The 10824-nt window shown below is 36.8% G+C and overlaps 1 protein-coding gene and 1 pseudogene across 3 annotated transcripts in view; one reads left to right on the top strand and one right to left on the bottom strand.

Annotated features, from left to right (window-relative positions):
* The window catches only part of LOC112391318 (heparan sulfate 2-O-sulfotransferase 1 pseudogene), a 19373-nt pseudogene extending 8598 nt beyond the window's left edge, over nucleotides 1-10775 (bottom strand).
* The window catches only part of AP4S1 (adaptor related protein complex 4 subunit sigma 1), a 75546-nt gene continuing 74991 nt past the window's right edge, over nucleotides 10270-10824 (top strand). For 2 of the 3 annotated variants that reach the window (XM_024732656.1, XM_024732654.1), the window contains exon 1: nucleotides 10270-10414. The gene's annotated coding sequence lies outside the window, so the exon portion shown is untranslated. The remainder of the gene's footprint in view (nucleotides 10415-10824) is intronic. The other variant, XM_024732652.1, reaches the window with a different exon arrangement.

The raw sequence follows: 10824 nt of genomic DNA, 5'->3' as shown, positions 1-10824 counted from the left end.
GGCAGCATGTGGGATCTTAGCTCCCCAACCAGGGAACGACCCCACGTCCCCTGCATTGGAAGCATGGAGTCTTAACCACTGGACTGCCGGGGAAGTCCCTGGTCCACTTTTTAAAGCTCTGGGAAAAAGCAAAAACACAAATGTTAGTTTAGGCCACTCTGAAATAGTTTTATTATCTGAGACAACTGTTGGTGGCATGTTATCACACCCATCCACTGTTTCTCTATCACTGCCTTTATTCCTCTTCCCATCCACCCCACCCCCCTTTTTTTCTATTTCATCTTTTTCTTTGTTTTGTCTTTCTCACTCCTTTGTTCCTCAAGATTTTAGTAACAGACTTACAGCTTAAATGAGACTGGTTAACTAATGGCTTTCACAGCTAAAACATTTGTGACCCCTAATTCAGACTCGAGTGCAAGCCATGAAATAAAAAAAATTACGGATTTGTATAATGCTTTGTTAACTGCTAATATTATAATCCTACAAAACAAAAAAGCAATATAATAGAGTTTATTTTTGGCAGAAGGCTGGTTGGTTGCTCACACATTTAAGAACACAGTTACAAATGTTTTCTGAAACTTTAACACAACCATTCAGCAATAGTGGAGTAATTAAATCAACTATGGCATTTACACAAAGTAGAATACTACTACTATGCAGCTGTTATAAAAGTGAGAATGTTCTCTACTAACAGACTAAGAATAATCTCCAAAAAATGTTAAATGAAAAAGCAAAGTGAAAAACAGGTATATAGTTTACAAACTGTTGTATCAGAAAGGAAAGAAAATCAACATACATATTTGCTTACATCTATTTGCATAAAGAAACACTGGAGGGATACATATAGTACTACTAATAAAAGTGGTTACTAATGTAGGACACTAAGGGTAGACAGGCTCATGGTAAGTACAAGATTTAATTTTGAACCATGCATTAACTATTCAAAAAATAAAATTAAGAGTCTGAAAATGTTTTAATTAGAATTTTTAAAACTTTTTTACAAAATCTATCTAAACATGATCCAAAATTTCACTACACATTTATAATTACTTCACTTATATATAGCCTTTTACATCTTGTGACACTGACCCTATTCATTTGTTTACAATTCTTTACCACCGAGGTGGTCCCAATGAACACCAGGTACCAGTATTACCTTAAGATGGCATAAGGTATCAGACAAAAGCAACTTGGCAGCACGTGGCTTCACTACCTATTTACTGTTTTATGTTGAACAAGTTATTTAAACTCTTGCCCATGTTTCCTTCTCTCTAAAATGGAAATACTTGTTATCTATGATTTAGGGATGGTATACAAATTAGAATGATTCCAAACATACAGAAAGCACTCATTAAATGTTAACAGGTACTATTATTAATAGTTCTTTCTATGGACATGTAACGCTTTCATCTATGTAATCAAAAACCACAGGGTGTTTCAACTGAATCCAACAAAAATTCGCAGCATATTCAAAACCAGCAAGTTCCTGTTAACAAGTAGCTTTAATTTACTGGAAGGCAGAAAATGAAAATAAAAAAGTGCAACGATGTAATCATACACAGGGCAAGCCATTGTGAGTGCAGAGAAGGGGTGACATATTGCTCAAGTTTAACATATCAATAGGAGGAATGACAATGTTAAAGGGAAAGGGGATGGAGAGCTGGATGACACCAAATCATTAAGAGACTTTGATCATGCAGGTTCCCAAACCTGGTTGATTATCAGAATCACCAGCTATACATTTTAAAAACACAGATCCTACCTCAAACTACTGAATCACAATGACCAGGGATAGAATGTGGGAATCTGTATTATTAAAGATCCCAGGTGATTATGATTATTTACTAGGTTTTGGAACCACCACAGATCTCACCCTCTTACAGTTAGAGACTTTACAAGTATCTCCAGATAAAATAACTTTAATCATTGCCTTTGGTAGCTTCACAGGAAGGACAGCTAAAGGCAAGCTGATATTATAATTACTCATTCCTTTAAGTCATTAAAGTACTTTTTAAGGTAAATATATGTGTTTTAAGTAATAATATGACTGCCATTTACCGAACAATTACTCATAAATCACTGGAAACAAGGCCCAACACCATTCCATCCCAAAGCAAAGTAAATGTCAAGAGGGAGGTGATACAGAGAATTTAATTTTAAAAAGGGCAAAAGCTCTGAACAGAACCTCACCAAAGAAGACATACAGATGGCAAATAAGGTGCTCAACACTGTTAAGTCATTAGGGAATAGCAAATTAAAACGATGTATCACTACACACCTATTAGAATGGCTAAAATCCAAAACACTGACATCAAATGCTGACAAAATGTAGAGCAACAAGAACTGTCAATCACCACTGGTGGGAATGCAAAGAAGGTACACAGCCACTCTGGAAAACTGTTTGGCAGTTTTTTAAAAAATTAAACATACTCTCATCATACAATCCAGTATTCAAACTCCTAAATTACTTGAAAACATACATCCACACAAAAACCTGCACATCGACATTTACTCATAATTGCCAAAACTTGGAAGCACTGAAGATGTCCTTCAACAGGTGAGCGGACAAATAAACTGTGGTACATATGTACAATGGAATATTATTCAGCACTAAAAAGATCAATCACGCCACAAAAAGACATTTAAGGAGGAACCTTAAATGAACACTACCAAGTCAAAGAAGCCGCCTGAAAAAGCTATGCACGGTATGATACCAATTACGTGACATTTTGGAAAAAGCAGAACTATGGAAGACAGTAAAAAGAGCACTAGTTGGGACTTCCCTGGTGGTCCAGTGGCTGAGGTTCCGTGCTTCCACTGCAGGGGGCGCGGGTTCAATCCCTGGTTGGGGAACTGGGATCCCACATGCCATGCAGCGCAGCCAAAAACAAACAAAAAAGCAAAAACAAAACGAAAAAGCAAAGCAACAAAAAAAAGAGCAGTAGCTGCCATGGGTTTGGGTGAGAGAGGAAGGAACAGGTGGAGCATACGGGATATTTAGGGCCATGAAAGCATTATTTACTATAAAGGTGGATGCATGTCATTATATATTGGTCAAATCCCAAAGAATATACAAGACAGAGAGTGAACCCTAATGTAAACCACGGACTTTGGTTGATAATAATGGGTCAGTGTTGGTTCATTAATTGTAACAAATGTACCACAGTAGTGAAGCTATTGATGTTGGGGGAGATTTTGATGGGGGAGGAGATATGTGGGAACTGTCTGTACTTTCAGCTAAATTTTGCTATAAACCTAAACCTGCTCTAAAAAATAAAGTCTATTATAGAGAAAACACAACTTGGAAAAAAAATTCAAAGGAAAGGTATTTTGTAAAAAAAAATTTTTAGTAATATATTTCAAAGTTGACAAAAAAGTAACGGTGGCCCTGGAACCCTCCTGTACTGCTGGTGGGAAAGTAAAATGGTGTAGTCACTTTGGAAAACACTTCAGCAGGTTCCTCAAAAAGTTGAACATGACCTGGCAATTCCATTCCTATGTATATACCTAGGATAATTGAAACATATGTTCACACAAAAACTTGTGCAGAAATGTTAATAACAGCATTTTTCATAATAGCCAAAAAGTAGAAACACCCAAATATCCACCAACTGATAGACAAAATGTAGTATATCCATACAACAGAATATTATTCGGCCATAGTAAGGAATAAAGTACCGTTACATGCTACACATGGATGGACCTTGAAAACATCACCTTAAGTGAAAAAAGCCATTCACAAAAAGCCACATATTGTATGATTCCGTTTATATGAAATGTTCAGAATATTCTTGATGTTCTATGATAGAAAGACTATTCTTTCTATCATAGAGACAGAAATTAGTGATTGCCAAGGAAAAGGGGGAATTGGGACTAAATACTAACAGGTTAAACTGGGTTCATTTGTAGGTGATGAAAATGTTTCCAGATTAGACAGCGATGATGACGATACAACACAGTAATATACTAAAAACCAGAGAAATGTACAGTCAACCTTCTGTATCCACAAGGTTCTGCATCCATAGATTTAACCAACTGTGCATCAAATACAATCAGGAAAAAAAAATTCCAGAAAGTTCCAAAAACCAAAACTTAAATTTGCAACTGCAGGCAACTATTTACATTGTATTTACAACTATTTACGTTGTATTAGGTATTATAAGTAATCTAGAGAAGATTTAAAGTATACGGAATAAAGTGCATGGTTTATACACAAATACTAAACCATTTTATATTAGGGACTTCAGATCCAGGGATGGGGGGGGGTCCTAGAACCAATCACTTCACAGATACTGAGGGATGACTGTACACTTTACAGGGGTGAATTTTATGTTAAGTGAATTATATCTCAATTTCTGAAGTTTTTTAAAAACTAAGGGTGGCCCTAATGGATGAATGTTCCTAAACACTAACATCAACAGCTGCTAACATCAGGAAAGACAACGAACTGTTTTGTGCCTTCTGATGGAAGACCTCATCACCACCTGTGAAGTAGTCTCGTCCCCCACTACCACCCCAAAAAAGAAAATAAACCAATATGTAGCAAGACCCTGTATCCGACTAACCAAGTTACAGGGAAAACAAACAGGACAACAGATAAACTATCTGATAAACTTTATCAGAGATGCACTGAGCAAAACACAGACTCTGGGAACCTTTATAGGACCAAAGATCTGATTTCTTCAACAAAAAATGGCAAAGAAAAGGAAAGAAAGATGGAGGGGGTTCCAATAGCAATGTGTTATTTAGATCCTGATTCAAATAAACTCTTCAATGATAACTGAGAAAACTGCAAATTCAAACAGCGTATATTTGATAATATCAATAAATTAAGGAATTATTCATTTTCTTAATTTGGTATGCAACTACAACTGTTGTCTTTTTAAAGTCCTTATCTTTTAGATATATACTGAAATATTCATGGATGAAATTGTATGTTTCTGGGATTAGCTTCAAAATAATTTGGGACAGGGAAGGAGTGGACAGAAGTATAAGTAAAATAAGATTGGTCATGAGTTGTTACTGAGTGATGAGTGACAAGTTTATGGGAGGTCACAGATCGCTATATTATTCTTTAATATGTTTAAAACTCTCCATAATAAAAATTAAAGGGTATATGTAATACAATCATATAATACATCCTTTACAATATGAAGGATAAACTCTTAAGAGAGGAGCATGTATGGAGGGAAACCGTTAAGATTCCTCCAGAGAAATCAGGCAGGAGGAACACCCTGAACTAAAACAGTTGTAGTAAAGAAATTTAAAGCACAGATTAAATCAGTGTTACTTCCTTAGGTCAGTGGTTAGGCTTCAAGTATATTTGAAGCCAAAAAATTGTTTTTTAACTACAAAAGGCTCCAAAGTTTTTATGCAAAGAAGACTATATTTCCAAAAAATTAATAATCACGAAATTAAAATATATTTTAGGATACTGAGGCTATCTATATTAGATAGCCCACTGAATCACTAAAGTCCAGCTCACACTTCCAACAAAGTTCTTTCCTGCTATAGAACTTATTTTAATGCTGTTCCTTTCCACTGAAAAACCTATGGTTAGGTAGTCACACTTCAGATCTCAAAGTATACTTATCCTCCTAAGGGTTTCACAAAAATTAAATGCGTTAAGATATGTATTAACAACTTAGAATAATTCTTGGCACATAGGAACTACTCAATAATTGCTTAGCTATTTACCTGAAAGCTCACTATCTACACAGGTTTTCCATCACCATTTATTTTCTTCTCAGCATCCTGTTAATTTCTGATAAGGTCCTTGCTTCATATATCATTATATACCCAGTATGTAGCACAAAATAACACTGAAATATATTCACTGAATAATCATACTAGAATCAATAAGACCCAAAGACTCAACATTTTTAGAAGGACTCATTGATCTCTTTGGCATCTGCCAATGGGAAGGATGATGATAAACATTAGCAATAACAGGGGGACTTCCCTGGTAGCACAGTGGTTAAGAATCCGCCTGCCAACGTAGGGGACATGGGTTAAAGCCTGGTCTGGGAAGATCCCACGTGCTGCGGAGCAGCTAAGCCCGTGGGCCACAACTACTGAACCTGTGCTCTAGAGCCCACAAACTACAACTGCTGAGCCCGCATGCCACAACTACTGAAGCCTGCACGCCTAGAGCCTGTGCTCCACCACGAGAAGCCACTGCAGTGAGAAGCCTGCACACTGCATCAAAGAGTAGCCCCTGCTCGCCTCAACTAGAGAAAGCCTGCACGCAGCAACGAAGACCCAACGCAGCCAAAAATAAATAAAATAAATTTATTTAAAAAAAAAATAACAGGGAATAAAGGCGAATAAACAAGTTAAGTGCCTTTTGTGGGGGAAAGAGGCAGGCATTTGAGATGAACTGAATAATGGATATATTGAATTTGAAGTAGAAAATTTAAACGGGAAGTTAGAAATACATCTGAGACATCTTAAAGTCAAAAATAAGAACTAAGAACATGGTCTCTAGAGTCAGTCTGCCTAGGTTTAAATCCCAGCTCTGCTACTCCTAGTTATAGGATCTTAGATCTTAGGCAGATCACTTAACCTCTGGGCCCCAATAATCTATAGTGTCAAAAACCAAAACAAACAAACAAAAAAACCCCACCACCAACCAAAGAAACCAATTGTGCTCACCTCATTGGGTTTTTTTAGGATTAAAGGACTAAATACTGAAGCATCGGAATAACAGCAAAAAACAAAAACAAAAAACACAGTATATTTCGAAATTTACAGTGAAAACAAAAAGAACTAGAACCCCAAGTAACGGTAACTGAGACCAAAGGAGAGGAAATATATGACAAGTGATAAGTGGACCAAAGGGAAAATAAGAAATTACAGAATATAGGCCAAAAAAAGGATTTTGAGGAAGAAACTGTCAAAAGCAGAAAGTGTTGGTTAAGTGCATATAACCTGTAAGAAGGCCTCAAGATTTGGCAATTTGAAGGTCAATCACCAACAGAAAGAAGTGTTCTACAAAGTGTTTAGATAGGTATAAGGAGAGAGAGCAAAAAAAGACTACACAGCAGGATCAAGGGGTAAATGGAGAAAAGAAATCTAGATTAGGGGTCCCTAGACTTTCTGTTTCCAAGGACTTCAAAAAAGAAACAGGGAGAATATGACATAAGATTGTGGACTCTTAATTCTATCAAATGAAAGTTTTTTTACTCTACTGCCACCACCATTTGAAAAAGGAAAACTGCATAACAGCAAGTCTTTACGAAGGCTAAAACTCTCGGAATAAAAGGAACACCTTTATGAAAAATCTCTATACTGTTCTTATTTTTTATAATTTCATAGACTTATAAAAATCTTGTAATAGAAAAGGAACACAGATTTGCAAATCATTATTCTAGACTACCCTAAGAAAACCCTGGCAATAACAGATTAAAAGGGAAACAATTACCTCCCCCCATTAAAAATGAAGAAATCAAGTTATGCCTGAGAGAAACATCTCCTATTAACTTAAGATCTTTAGATGGCAATATCTGTCACGTTATGACAAATCTGTATGCCAGAGTATGCAAACACAAACACTAATTAAAAGTTTACACTTGGGCTTCCCTGGTGGCGCAGTGGTTGAGAGTCCGCCTGCTGATGCAGGGGACACGGGTTCGTGCCCCGGTCAGGGAAGATCCCACATGCCGCAGAGCGGCTAGGCCCGTGAGCCATGGCCGCTGAGCCTGCTTGTCCAGAGCCTGTGCTCTGCAATGCGAGAGGCCACAGCAGGGAGAGGCCCGCGTACCGCAAAAAAAAAAAAAAAAAGAAGTTTACAGTTGCTGGAGAATTAGTCGTTTTAGAATACAAACTCCAGGACTACATTTTCTATGTATTACCTATGCCATATTTTTATAGTTGGCACACAAGCATTTTGTATATACCATAAGTGCATTTATTACACACTTACAGAAAAAAATATAAGGACATATTTGCAATATATATAAACTAGACCTGGCATGCCATGGGGGCTCAATAAAACTTTTTTGAAATGTACTGAAGTATGCCACATAATGAATTACAAGTCAGATTCCATTTCTACAAAAAATACCAAAACAACAATACAACACAATGGTTTCAAGAGTGATAATAAGACCAAACAAATCCTTTGTTTTCAGATAAACCTGGGTTCAAATCTCAGCTGCAATACTTTATAGCTGGCAAAGTTATTTAAACTGTTTGTGTTTCCTCATCTGTAAAATAGAAATGATACCTACCTCATAAGGTTGTAGTGCTGATGAAATGGCAGTTATAATTTCTATTTAATGTGACTGCCAAAATCTCACAAGCAGTCCAGTCCATTTTTTCCCCAAGTCCTAGACCAAATCAATCCAAATCTCTGGAGGATGAGACAAAGGCCTGCATACTTTTTATAGTTTTACAAGTGATTACCACTAGCACTCTCTTCTAGAAATCACTGTCCTAGAGCCTTATTAACAAAGCTTTACCTAAGTCCCAGGTAAAGAACCATCACAAAGATGAAAGAGCGTTAAGACATCCTTTGGTTTAGTTCCAATCTTCTAAGAAAGACCTTTACCCAAAATTCCTTTTACAGGGAAGAGAACCATAATGCAAACTTCCAGTTTAAAATCCTTTCCAAAGCCAGGAAATTTAATTCCACACTGAAATTTTATATCAAAATGAGGTATACCTTAGCCTCGTTGTATTCATTATTGAATAGTTTAAATACTGACTACTTTAAATAATGTATACATGAACAGTGTACCCAAGGATGTATACCATAACGATATGCAACTTCTCTTATTTCTGTTATCTTTCTTAAAATTAAGTTTAAGTTTACAATTTAAATCCATTCACGCTTCACTTAAACTTTCCCAATAAATTTTTTATTCAACACATACATTTTAAAATGTGCAGCTCACAAGCATTCTTACTAAAGACTGAAGACGTGTAAAGCAAATTCAGCATTCCAGAAGCAAACCTGAAATCCTAATAACTAAGTAGCCCAACAAAACATTTTAGAGAAATATACAGAGCAAAAATACACAATCATGAACATTTTATTCCAAAAGAATCAGTGTGAAATAATAAAAATTCCTGGAAGAAAATTAAGAGTCTAGAAACACTGCAGAACTTCTTCAAAAAAAAGCAAACAAAAAAAGTTTAGAATGGCTATATCAGAACTAATATGCCAACTGTAGATAAACTGAAAGCAAGCAAGCAAAATGAATCTTCCTTAAAAGACTTCGGTCAAGAAGAGAATTAGAAGGGAAAGCAAGGGCTAGGGTAGACAATATAGATAGACCTCACTGTTGTATAGATTTTTTACTAATTTAGACACAAGACATTTTTCAGCTACTTACACCAGTGAAACTTATGAATGACTAATGCAATTGCTAACTTTAAAAGTGTTTAAATTCAAGCTTTTCTATAACAGTACAAAGGTTATAAACACTGTATCAGGGACTGGTGAAATATTATTTAGTGAGCCCAAGCCTCAGTGCATTAGTAAATGCAATTTTTAAAAATAAATGCCTCACACCAAATATTAAGTTTGCACATGGTGTAGTAAAAGTTGTACATCAATAGAACTCTATACATCCCAGATATTTTAAAGCAGACTACACACAAAAATATATCAAAGCACTAAAACACTGAATTGACTAACAGGTGTTAATTTATAATTAACTTTCTCAAGACTTGGTAAAGTGTCAAAATATATGTTTCTTACTTTTCAAAAGTTTAACTTTCCCAACTTTGTAGAGACAAATAAAAGTCAACTGGTTCAAAATCAAACTGAAGATACACATATTTGTTTGAGGACACCCTTTTTAAGCTAATCCAATCTTCCTTCTTTCAACACTGCATTTCCTTAACCATTCACCCCCGGCATATATGACATGTATGTCAGCGAACAATACTACTTACATTCTAAATATATGCCAGTCTTAAGAACAGGTGCAACACTATTTAGATGCATGCCTTTTTTCTTCTAAGCCTAACTTTGCCTTAGAAAGTGATTTTAAAATAAACACAAACACCCAGAAGAGTTGAACAATACTTTAAAAAAGATGTAGTCCTTCTGAAATACAAGACATAAGTCCTTAAAACACCAACAATCTTCCAAAAGTTAGGTAAACCAACCTATCAAAGTTTCACCTTAAGACTGAATCCGGCTCAATTATGAAGGATCCTGAGGATATTTAACTTTGCTTCCCCTGCGTGAGTTGGTAACGTGAGACAAGTACGCTTTACTCCAAGTTAATATTAAATCTTCATAAAGACGGCACAGATATTCTGGTTTGGCTTTTTATGTGTAAAGAAGGGGATGGAGGACGGCGAAGGGTATTCTAAAAAGAAAAATTCAGTACAGAGAAGCGTTGATGAGTCAGTCACTAAGAACTCAAAGGGAATCTAAGTGAATAAGGCAGCATCCCAGGTAAGAAGGTACTTAAAGTTGGCGGTAGGAAATGAAAACTTCACAGGTCAGCCGCAAGCCATTGTGCTCGGTAGCAGCCCTGGAAAGAAGCGTGGCTGTCAAGGAGTAAGGGTTATCAACTCCGGGGGAGGGGGGCAGACATGCCAAATGGGAAAAGGGGGGTGATCCGGATAAAGGTGGTAAAATGCCCGTCCCAATCCCTCTCCTCCGGTTCTCCTTCTCAAGAGGCACAAACAAGAGCAAGCTCAGTGCCCAACAGCCCCTCGCCGGACTCTCTCCCACAGAGAGGGAGAGAGGAACTCGGCCCCAAGCCCCGGAGACCCGCGCAGGCCGCCTCCGGAGGAGCCCCCGCAGACGCCATACTAAAAGCCAAAATGGCTGCCCGAAGGAAGCCCGCACCGCGCAGCTTG

This window comes from Neophocaena asiaeorientalis, unplaced genomic scaffold, assembly GCF_003031525.2.
Source record: "Neophocaena asiaeorientalis asiaeorientalis breed wild unplaced genomic scaffold, Neophocaena_asiaeorientalis_V1.1 scaffold216, whole genome shotgun sequence".
NCBI classification, from domain to species: Eukaryota; Metazoa; Chordata; class Mammalia; order Artiodactyla; family Phocoenidae; genus Neophocaena; species Neophocaena asiaeorientalis.
Note: the sequence above shows the minus strand (reverse complement) of the source record. Positions and strands in the feature narration are given on the sequence as shown.